At 37.7% G+C, this 11,727-nt stretch overlaps 1 protein-coding gene and 1 long non-coding RNA gene across 4 annotated transcripts in view; both read left to right on the top strand.

Moving 5' to 3' along the window:
* The window catches only part of LOC127438245 (uncharacterized), a 215,938-nt gene that overhangs the window by 192,636 nt on the left and 11,575 nt on the right, over positions 1-11,727 (top strand). The window lies entirely within an intron of this gene.
* LOC127438300 (uncharacterized) lies at positions 823-3,636 on the top strand. Its single transcript, XR_007896712.1, has 3 exons — positions 823-911; positions 2,251-2,364; positions 3,209-3,636. It is a non-coding gene; the product is annotated as an uncharacterized LOC127438300 (long non-coding RNA).

The raw sequence follows: 11,727 nt of genomic DNA, 5'->3' as shown, positions 1-11,727 counted from the left end.
GCTAATGTGTTCCATTGGACAAACTGGGCGACCCAGGCCTAATAAACTGTGTTCACAACCCACTTTATTTCAGTAACAAATCATATTTCTGATTTAAAGACCATATTCATATTCATCAGAAAAAGAAAAAATGTAGGACAGGGCTTGATTTTAGCCATCAGGAATCAATTGGAATTACATTAATGTGCAGTTTACAAGAATGTGCAGCAATTAATTGTTGCAGTAGAACAAAGAACGTGTATTAAGAAAGTAAATATTAATGTCTATATTAATTAATGATCTTGTATGTGTTTATACTGTATCTACTAATGTTCTATTTTCAGTGCAGGGTGTAACTGGATTACAAAGTAATCGATTAATGTAATTAAATTACTTTTAGGCACAAAAAGTAGTTTAACGCATTACATTTTAAATTCTTCTAATCAAATTACAGATACTGACTTTCAATGAAAGTAATTACTTTTAAGTACATTACTTGGGTTACATATATTTCAAAAAAATATTATTTATGTGTAATGCAATAAAAAAAAGTGAGTTCATATGTACGTCTGTTTGCGTTTCTCTGACAGCTGATGGGTGTGCAACAATGAACAAGGAGAAAATAGACATTATTTAGAATTTGTTGAGTGGGAAAAACAAAAAAAATATTTGTGACAAGTGTGTTAGAAAGTAACTTAAGTAAAGTAATTAGTAAAGTGATTTCTTTTTCAATGAAGTAATCCTTAAAGTAATCTGATTATAATTTTAGAGAAATAGTTAGAAATTTGTAGTGGATTAGTTTTTTTTTAGTGACTTACCCAACACTGTCTATTTTCAATCCACAGGAATACATATGGGATGCTTCACATTACCTGGTGCATCAGGTTTTCAGCAGCTTGAAGGAAATGTTCACTGGGACGAGGGAGATTCAGGTATACAACATCAAATATCATGTTTATCACAAGTTGCCTTCTCCCTTTATATATTGCATAAAAACTAAAATCTAAACCCTTGCTGGTCCTCTGTTTACTTTGAATGATCTTTTTTTCCAGTAAAAATATCTAAACAACCTTAAAACAAGATAAATTTACTTGAGAATCAAAATTACATATGGTATTAAGCCCCTTTTTTGCAGGGAAATCTATTATAGTGATTTTTATGCTTAAAACCATTTGGCAATTGGATAAGAAAATGAAACTTAATTTAAACATTTTAAAAAGTTTATCTTTCTTACCCCATTGATAAATATGTTTTCCTTATTTTAAGCTTAAATTTTGTGTTATTTCTCTGAAAACAAGGCTTAATATCTTGTGTTTTTGTGGGGGGTTTTTTTTTGGGGGGGGGGTGGGGGATTCTCAATAAAATGAATCTTGTTTTAGAAAAGTTTAAATATTTTATTGGAAAACAAGTTAAGAAATAAGAAAATAATTTTTTGCCATGTGAAAACATTGTTAATTGTGTGATTTGTCAATGGAGCTTCCCATCCTGGGCTTACATTTTAGTACGCCTCATGAATTACAGTTGCAAGAAACAGAAAAAAGGGGAATGAATTTCTCTGGAGCAATAGATCAGAGGCCAGCCATTCACTGTCTCCTGTTCTACTATCCCAGGAAGACAACCAGACAGATGGAGCAAATGTCTCAGACACAGCCAGCTTCCTAAATGGGTCATATCATACGGGGGGGGGGGAATGCTGGTTGAGCCCAGGTAGTTGGATTATTCTCTCCTGATACAGGAGTGGATGGGATTCGGGGGCTTTAGGCCCAGACTGTTGGAGAACACTCTGATGAATGGATCCACTTTAGGCCCGGCCCGCTTCCAAAAGAAAGAGGAATTTATCTCACAGTGCTCTTCCTGGAAAGCATTCCAGGAAGAGCACTGGGGACTTCACGACTGTGTGACTTTGGCATATCTGTGGCAGCCAAACTGTGGAGCCAGCACTGTTGCTCTGGATCAGCAGGTTTTTTTAAATGCTTCAACTTTGCAACAACTTCCCATCTGTGCATCTGGATTTTTCCATCTAACTTTTTTGGCGGCTACTTTTAGCTTGCTATTTTTTCAGGAGAAGTTTCTGTAGCACAGCGGAAAAATAACAGATGGTTTCCTCGTCATGGATAGAGGTTTTAATTTCAAATTAGATTACTTTGTAGATGGGTGCAATTCATTATGCAAATTTGATTCGACATCTAAAAAGTCTAATTCTCAATATAAAGAAGCTGTCTGGTGTTTATTGGTTGATGCTGTTGTGAACCCTGATCTTTTTTGCCTCAGGACTGGCTGACAGAGAGTGCTAGACTAATATCTAAGTCGGGGAGAACGGTGGAGTGGGTGACACCACTGGGACTTCCTATCATTCAGCCTTACCACAGAATGAAAAACCAAATGGTAAGAATCAATGTCGAAATAACTCATTTGAAACTAAATATTTGTGAGCATACTTGTAATTTACCATTAATTCCAGTCCCATGAAAAAAAGAAATTAGGCCATTTTAGTATTAGCAAGTGTCTAAGTTATACTTGACATCATGAAATCAGAATTGTGGCTTTTAGTCTATATTAGTACTGGCACTCGAATATGATTGGATGGAGCGAAATGCTGACATACGGGCCAACACCACTGGGACGTTTCACAATTTTTTTCACTCCACTGCTCTGCGTTTGTGGTTTTCCAAAAAGTGGTGGGGATTTTTGATAAATTGTTCCTTTTGATTCATTCAGTGATTGTTGTTAGAGATTACATATTTACGGCAGTAGTTGCGACAAATTATTGTCTTTATGTTATAAGTGACTCATTCAATCATTGACTGAACTGAACTGAAAGTTGTACACCACCAAAACAATATAACAGTGTTCCCACACATCCTGGAAAATCTGGAATTTTATAATGCAGTTATTTACAGTGCTGTGCTAAAGTCTTAGGCACATAAAATTTAAAAAAAATAAATAATTTGTCTTTAGATGGTTATTTATATCTTCAGCTTTAGTGTGTCATTAGGAAAATAGATAGAAAATAGATTATCACCGTTCTTCCACCTGGTCATCTAATGGTTAGACGGAGACCTGGAGAGGCCTTCAAGCCACGGTATCTCGCACGCACTGTGAAATTTGGTGGAGGATCGGTGATGATCTGGGGGGAACTACACAATATTAGGCAGGTGGTTTTAATTTTGTGGCTGATCGGTGTATGTCAACATAGGAAAATAATTGTGCTTGTCATGTGATTTCATAGGGTCTTGAACAGGAACCAAATTAATTCAACACAACAATTTCCCTTTTAAGTATGAAATGGTAGGTCCTCTCAGTTTGGAGAACTACCACTGTACTTTCTCAGCAGAATTTAGCAGAAAGTCCTACCTGTCTCCACACAGCAGGCGCACTGCCCTGCCCTCCACCATGACCTGAATCCCAGTAGCACTGCTTGTTAAAAAGGTCTAGTGCAGCTGGGAGTGAAACAATGGAGTAATGTGGTGGAGGTTTTGCATGCTGACGGCTTGTGCTGCTGTCAGATAGCATCAGCAACATAGCTGAGGTGGCACAGCGGTGGCCTGTAGTGCATGGGGGAATCCAGCAGAGTGCATCTGGCAACCCGTCTGTTTCACAGTTGCTTAAAATTTGCTGTAGCTGCTGGCCTAATACCACATTTAAAAAAACTAATAATCAGTATGTGTGTGTGTATGTGTGTATATATATATATATATATATATATATATATATATATATATATGTTAAACTGACATAGAAATGTTGCTGAGGCATTTATAAATAAGAGGCATGTTAATAAATCAAATACGCTGAGTCCACTTGTGAAAATGCTTTTGTATTACATTTTTCATTATATTATCAGCATAACAATTTGAATGAAAAGTTTCATTAAAAAATGTACATGAAATTCATAATTTCTAAGAATGCTTTCTTTGAACTCTTAAAGTTTGTGCAAAACCTGATGATCCATGTTATACCAGCATGATTTGTGAAAGTTACAACGAGCAACTTGTGTGCTTGATTGGATGCAAGGAAATCTGAACTTTTGTACAGAGTTCAAAGACACAAAATTGGTTAGTGATCTAGAAATGTTTTATCTCCACTGCAAATAGCATGTTGAGTGTGCAGGCGGCCTGAGCGCAGTGTTTAAATGATGATGCAAGCACTTGCTAATATTTCCCTGTCTTTGGAGTTGAAATACATACACTGACAGTGCAAAGGGTTTCAGTGGTATGAGTGTTTTCATCGTAACATCATTTTGCCCTGAATGAGATGGGTGTGCAGGGTTTGCCGTGCATTGAATATTTTTCAACGGACGGCCAAGCAAAATATCGGCCCGACGAAGTAACTTTAATTGCATTCATCTCACGTTTGGGGCTCAGATGTGTTAAATGCTAAATGCACTTTACATCTGTAGCGCACAGCGTGATTGAAGCCATGTTTTGCGCGAGTGTCAAGTAAACTACACCAGGTGGTGCACTCTTACACATACATGGTGCTCAAGATCAAGTGGATCACTTGCACGAGTCACTGGACGACATGGCACAGACCGCAAACCTGAATTTTCTAATGAATTTTCCATAGAATACCATTTTTGACCCAGGAAAAACCCTCAATGTGCACAGAATGAGGGCTGTGGTCCACTTTTTTGAAGGACTGGACCCATTCTTTTCCCCCTCTTCCCTCGGAACATGTGTAGTGTCATGTGCCTGGCCTTTTCACTTTCATGCCTAAGGTCCGCACATGCAGACAGTGGAAATAATGTGTAATAGCACCCTAATGGATTGTGTTATGCTCAGTGGGGTTCTGCTGATGCTAAGGTGCCACTGCTTTGTAAAGGTGTCGATTGGCCTTTTCCCAGTGCTGTCAAATATCAGCTTCTAAGGGCAGGAGCCAAGCTGGTAGTCATTGAGCTCGTTTACAGCAAAAAAGCTGTTTATTGTGAGAAATCTGCTTAAGGCTAAAAATGTGGCTTGGTCAGTAAGCAGTTTTCTCCACAGCAACATAATTTCCCCGCAACGCTTGTGTAAATAACAAACATGAAATCCGAGGGAGACTTTGCTATTTTATCCTCTGTTGCTCACTTTATTTCTAGATATTTTTTGATTGTTGTTGCTGTGTTCGTTTCCTTATCATTTTCCTTCACGAACTGCAGCAGAATTGCACTGCAATAGTGGGGTTTCCCTCTTACTTCAAACTCTGGGATTCCCCCATTGTACTTGAGCGCATATACGCTGACATGAGGGACAGTAGTTGATATTTCAAATTGGTGTGTATAAATGGGTATATTTTTTAGTGTATGTGCTTTTTTCTTTTCCCACTGTCCTGCCAGAAATATTGAATTCTTTCTGCTGTGTTGAATTGTTGATATGATGTATGGCTCCATCCTATGCGTGCTCTTTAAATACATGGTCACATGAATTGCATTCTCCGGGAGAAACCTGGGTGTGTTAAAAAGCTATCTCTTAATCCCTTAAATGGCAAAACAGCATTCTCTCCCAGCCTTGCCCAGCATGAGAGTTTATCCATACTACAGGTAGCTTCTAATAATCCAGGGAACTATTTGTTAAAATATTTTAAATTTAAAAAAATGTAGTAAGTAAATTGTATTGAGAGAATCTCCTTGCTTTGTGGTCTGTATTGTCTGGTCCTAAATACCATAACTCAGTCCAATGAATGAAGGTCATTTTATTTTATTGGATTTTTATGGAATTTATGGAATCGTCATTGGTGCACCCTCATAAAAATTTCACTATTTAAGCCATTTTCTTTTACTGAGCAGGAGGTGTGATGGCCATTTATGGCAATCAGCATGTAAAACCGCCATTTTGGAATTCAGTATGTAAAACCCTCCTCATTTAATCAGTTGGATGACAATATAATTAATGTATTCAGTGCTTATGGTTCATCTTCATTATGATTATCTTCTAATTGTAATGGTCCGCTTGCTAAATTTAGGATGAAAACACCAGCTTAGCTAAAAATGTATGCAGAGTGGCACAGTTTTTTGCCCCTCCATGTATATTGAGTCATAATGTATACAGACTCGTAACTTCCCAGAATGTGCCGATTGTTGACAATACAACACTAGAGATTGGTCGTAATTGACGGCTAGTCAATTAGTAATCCAACAACCAACTAGTTGATTAGTGAGTTCAACTAGTTTATGTAGATATATTTCAGTTTTTAGCTGTGGTGCTTTAATTAGCTTGGTTACATCATTCTGTCCTTTAGCTTTTAGACAGTTTACATGATTAAAAAAAAGTGTCTGAAAAGTTGCGACTTTACCTTTATCACCTTTTATAAAACAAAGCTGCACTCAAAAATAAAATTAAGATTTACGCATTTCAATTGCATAAAATGTTCTGAGTGTAAATCCATACACAGAGCCATTTGGGTTGTTTTGTTTTTTTGAGTGTCCCATCTTGGACATTCCATTTTGAAGACTGCACGTCAAGTTAAAATAGTCTAGAGATTGGTCTTTTTTCTTCTTCTTCTTCTTCTTCTTTTTTTTTTTTACTACCAATAACTATTGTTTTTGTATAATGTCCAATAATCGACATGCAGAACCGATATTTAATAATTGTCTTTTTTTTTTTTTTGCACAGTGATAGCTAGAAATAATTTGACTACATCAATAAAAACATAGCACAAGTTTTGCATGAGTGGATTTAATTAAAAGCTCTGGCTGCATACATGACCAAATAAATATATGTTAACATTAAGTAACATTAAAAGTCCCTTTGCCTGTGAAAACTGCTGTTTCCTGCTGAGCGCACAGTAGTGAAATGGTGTTTTAGGTGCTTGGGCACTATATACACCCACCATTTATCATAGGTAAAAAAAAAAATTTAAGCAGATAAGTGTAAATATTGGTTACAAACATCGGTCAAAAATATCATCGGTCGATCTCTACTCAAGAACCCTCCATTCCATTGCCATCTGTTGAACTGTTTTTGAAGCAAGAATGCGTTTTTTGTATGATGTACAACACCATTTAGAGCATCAACCACACTATAGCTAGTCTATTTTTTTATTCACCTAGCAATGGAGACAACCCTTGGTTGGCAGTCACACATAATAGGTTATTTATGTCTTGAGAGGTACTTCTAGTAGTCTGCCACACTTGTCAGATTTTCAGTTTCGTGGTTTTAAATAGATCAAAATTCTGTCATATTTTACTCACGTCATTGGCAAAGTTGTTGGTTGCTGTTTTCCATGCAATTACAATGAATGGGGACAGAAGCTTTAAAGCTTCAGAAGGGAATCAAACGTTTGGAACAAAATGGGTGAGGAAATACGGACAGAAGTTTCATTGTTTTATGGTATCTGGGTTTGCCTCTGTACAGTTTGCTAATGAGTTTTTGGTACGTGAGGAGCATTAAGAGGTCATATCATGAGGAATCAAATTTTCCTTGATCTTTTGAGATAAAAGGGCTTGACGCACTATGAAAACATGCCGTTTCAGAACTCAAAACGTTACAAAAAGTTTCATTGAAATTAATTGAAAAAAGCTGCAAAAAAAGTTAGGAACTTGTGCAACAATGATGTCACACAGATAAATGCATCAACTCCTGTCATGGCGAGGTAAAGAAAGTCCATCTGCAATTGACAGGGATTCAAACTGAAATTCAAATGGCAAGCTCAAATTGCAGCACCTACAAAGCAGGAATCTTAAGGTATTAGTCTTGAAAATGTTTTTTTTTTTTCTTTTTTTTTTTTTCGGATAGTCGATTGTCTTATAAAGTGGTTCTTGGAACATTTTGTGTATACCACTTAACTACGTCAAAGTTATACAAAACCTCTTTCACACAACCTCTCAGATTTTACTTTCTGGATATTTTTCTCCTGCAGTGTGACTCTTAAACCCAGAAGAAAATTCAAATCAGTATAAATCTCAGTCCCCTACTTCAACTGTAATCAAGGAAACGTTTCATCATGCTGCAGCAATGAGACACTTCAACTAATGTCACCTTGCTGTGATTCAATTTCTTCCAACCCACCCTTGATCTTTCTTTACATGGGAAATGGCGTATTAGATACGGAAATGGGAGAGTGATGCCGTCGTAACAAAGTAAACAAATAAGCTTAGGTGAAATCGTCAGTATTTATTCAGCGCCTGTGTCTGTTGATAGGGAGAAAAGTAATTATACTTGGGAGTGAACCAGACTGCGGATATGCATCCGTAAAGCTAGCTGATGTGATTGTTTGCTGTTAATCAGTTTGGGAGTCACTTCGGTGAGGCTGAAATGTTTTTTTCACAGGCTATACATCAAGTTAAAAAAACAGTCTCTTAATACTGTAAGGAGGACGACCAGCTGGGATGAAATGTACGGGAACCGTTTGTCGCCTTTGCTTAAGTGGCCAACACTTGTGGTACCCTTGGAAAGGGCAAGTGTGATTTCCCTTGGGGGTGCTGTTCTATTCCCTGTCGACAATCTGATCCCAAAGGATGTAGGGCCAAGGCTCAGACTTTAGACTTAGTCACATTTGCTCTTGCATGGTGAAATTCCATGGCCGAAATACAGTCATGTCAGTGGGAATCAGGAATTTTGCCTGATGGAATTCCCATGGCAAAGAATTTACCTACATTAATTTTGGCAAACTTTGTCATGCAAATTTGTAGCATTGACCAACAGGAAGTTGCTTGGTTTGGCAGTGACCTCTGTGTAGGCAATGCTTCATACATAGCTACACTGAATATTCAAAATACGTGAGGAAATCATTTTAGCAGTGAGTTTCTTTATAACTTCACTCTTAAGAGTAAAGTGAGGCATAAAAAATGGTTCTCGGCAAGCAATTAGGGGTTTTCACACTCGTTTCACATTTGTCCACATCTTCTTTGCCTGCAAAATTTTGCCATACAAAAGTAAATGTGCTTGAGGCTTTTCACATCCTGCTAATTGGCTAAAGCTGAAGTTTTGTCTGGTCTGAAAGTTAGATCAAAAACAAGGTTGCCTTAACATGCACACTGCAAGATATTTTTTAATATTGGGAGGATCAGGGCTATGGCCTGCACTGCTGTGAAGCATGAATCATCCATTTTAATTGATCTTCCAGCAAAAGATGTTGTTTTTGTGGTTGATGAATACAGTTGAAAAGACTCCCACAGGACTTAACGTTCAAGAGGTCAGCAGTGGTATGTCATGGAGCTTCTCTCTTGAGGTAGCTGAATAATTAGAGAATGTTGTACCTTATACCTCAATGTACCTTATAGACTCAGATGGAAGCTTTCTGCAAAAGCCCATTTGGTGTTCAAAGGCTTGTGCCAAAATGTCTTGGGTTTGAAGCATTCTTATTGATTGTGTTTTTTAATGGTAATTTACAAAGACTGGACAATGGACAGTACAGCTGTTCAGTCATGATGTCAATTTGTAGGCCAACCCAGAAGGCTAAGTGTTACCTCAGGAATTTCAAATAGTTTTTTTAGAAGAGCAGTTTTTGATTTAGATTATAAAAAAACGGTCTGTGGTTACCATTGCTTAACCTTGTGTGACCCAGCGTACACATGCGTGGATGTTGTATTTTGGCTTTGCTATACGCAACGCATGATTAAAATTCATTTAAACCGACTGCTGTCAGTAAAGGGTTAAACTTTCATTGCACAGAGTCAAGTGACAAAAACAACGTGGCGCCAACCACGGCAGAGTTTGTCTTTGGGAGAAATGTCAACAAAAATACATCTGGCAGGAAAACTAATTATGTTTTTACATTGAAACCTATTTGAGAGAAAAGATTAGAATCTCTAGTTTCATCCGATATGCCATTTTTAAAATTTGACCGATTTATCGCGAAACGGCACGCTGTTAAACACAGTGTACACTAATGTGTACTTTAGCACATTTTTTCCTTATCCTATATTTACTGTGCTTTATCACACTGAGAACACTATGTAACACAGTTTTTGTTCCTGGGTAGTAAGTGTTATTTCCTAATTGCTTATGCCTCAGAAGTACAGAAAATGGCTATTATTCCCCACAAACTTTGCTTTTGTGACCAGGACAGTAATATTTTGAAACTTACCTATTTCCAATGAGAATACGGCGAATTTGTGTCTTTTCGTTAACAAAGTCAGAAAAAAAACACCATATGAATCCAAATTAACATGTATTTATACTAAAGTAATACAAAAATGAGTACAAAGATTTAGAAGTGAGTAGTTTTTCGAGATTTTGAGGCTTCTGGATGAGCTGTCAATGAAGAGGCGTCACTCATTCTGGTTACAGGTGATTCCGATTGCCTTGAACAGACTGGTCACATTGTGGCGGAAGCAGAGCCCATCTTGACTGGTGAAGAAGCTGGAAAAAGTTTGGTGACGATTCCTCTGATCTGTCACTTGCACACTTTCATTCAGTAAGTTCCACTGCTTGAGCCTAGACGTCAAAAGCTCGGCATTGGACTTGGTGAGACCAAGATCTCTAATCAAGTCGTTGAGGTCTTTTTGGTTGGGGTAGTATGGGTTTCTCTCCTTAGCGCCACCTCTTTTTGATCAAATTGTCATCTGGATCTTCAACATCTTCCTCACTCTCTGACTTGCTGCTCTCTCTCTGGAGGAGTGGGTACGGGGAGCTCATGGCAGTGTGGCACCAGGGCGATGGATGAAGGAAGGTCCGGATATGTGATAGCAGGTGCATTCTTGCCAGTCCGACGTTTGAAAGGGTCCACCATGCAGAAGTAGCAGTTGCTCGAGTGGTCAGTGGGTTCACACAAAATTCTTGGGATAGCGAACTTCATGGCTCTCTTTTCCCCTCTGTACCATCCTACAAAGATATATGATATATTTCCTACATTTTTCATATATTATATATTTTTTCAATAACATTGAAAATTGTAAAACATTTTAAAATTAAAAACTTTTTTAAAAATTAACAAATTTTATAACAAAATTCCAAGCAGAGTTTTTTTGCAGTGCTCGCAGGTGAAATGAGGTGCCCAGTGTTTGTCTTGATCCCCGATAGGCATGCCGAAATACGCCTTGTAGGCCTCACAAATCTTAGCAGATGCTTCCATGGAGTACTTTTTCGCTCTTGTCTTGATAAACTGGCCGCAGACATAGCAAAATGCGTCCGCCGGATGCTAGTAGCCTCTTGATACCATCTCAGAAAAATGCAGATATGTATCCACTTAGGCAGCTGGAACTAAACTGAACTGGTGGGCTTAAGGCCCCTGTAGTTATACTACTATTTATATTACTGGAAAGTTCTAGAAAGTTCTAGAAGTTACTCCAAGTTTACTCAGCACTGAATCTATCTGGAATGTTCCTGAAAATAGGTACATTTCAAAATATCACTGTCCTGGTCACAAAAGTAAAGTTTGTGGGGAATAATAGCCATTTTCTATACTTTTGAGGCATAAGCAATTAGGAAATAACCCTTACTACCCAGGAACCAAAAAATAATAATATTTGTTACACGGTGGAATCAATGGGTTCATCCAAAAGCTGAAAAAGTGCTTTCAGAGGCTTTATATGGAGTTTGTATGAAAATAAGGTGCTTTTCGAACTGTTCTGAGACCAGTGCAGACAGACAGCACACTGAAGGTTAGGTCATTCACTTAATAAGGAGCAAGGGGGCATCCTATAGCTCTTTATGTAGCAGTGCAATCAGTCCAAACTTCCTATCAAAAATTCAGTTTCAGGCTGCAGATTATGTTTGGACCACTCACCATGTTTGGCAGACACGGGACAATGGTAATCAGTACATACAGTTGAAGTCAGAAGTTTACAAACACTTAGGTTGAAGTCATTAAAACTCATTTTTTAACCAC

Source organism: Myxocyprinus asiaticus, chromosome 49, assembly GCF_019703515.2.
Source record: "Myxocyprinus asiaticus isolate MX2 ecotype Aquarium Trade chromosome 49, UBuf_Myxa_2, whole genome shotgun sequence".
In the NCBI taxonomy this organism is placed as follows: Eukaryota; Metazoa; Chordata; class Actinopteri; order Cypriniformes; family Catostomidae; genus Myxocyprinus; species Myxocyprinus asiaticus.
The sequence above is the reverse complement of the archived record's forward strand: the minus strand, read 5'-3'. Positions and strand labels throughout refer to the sequence as shown.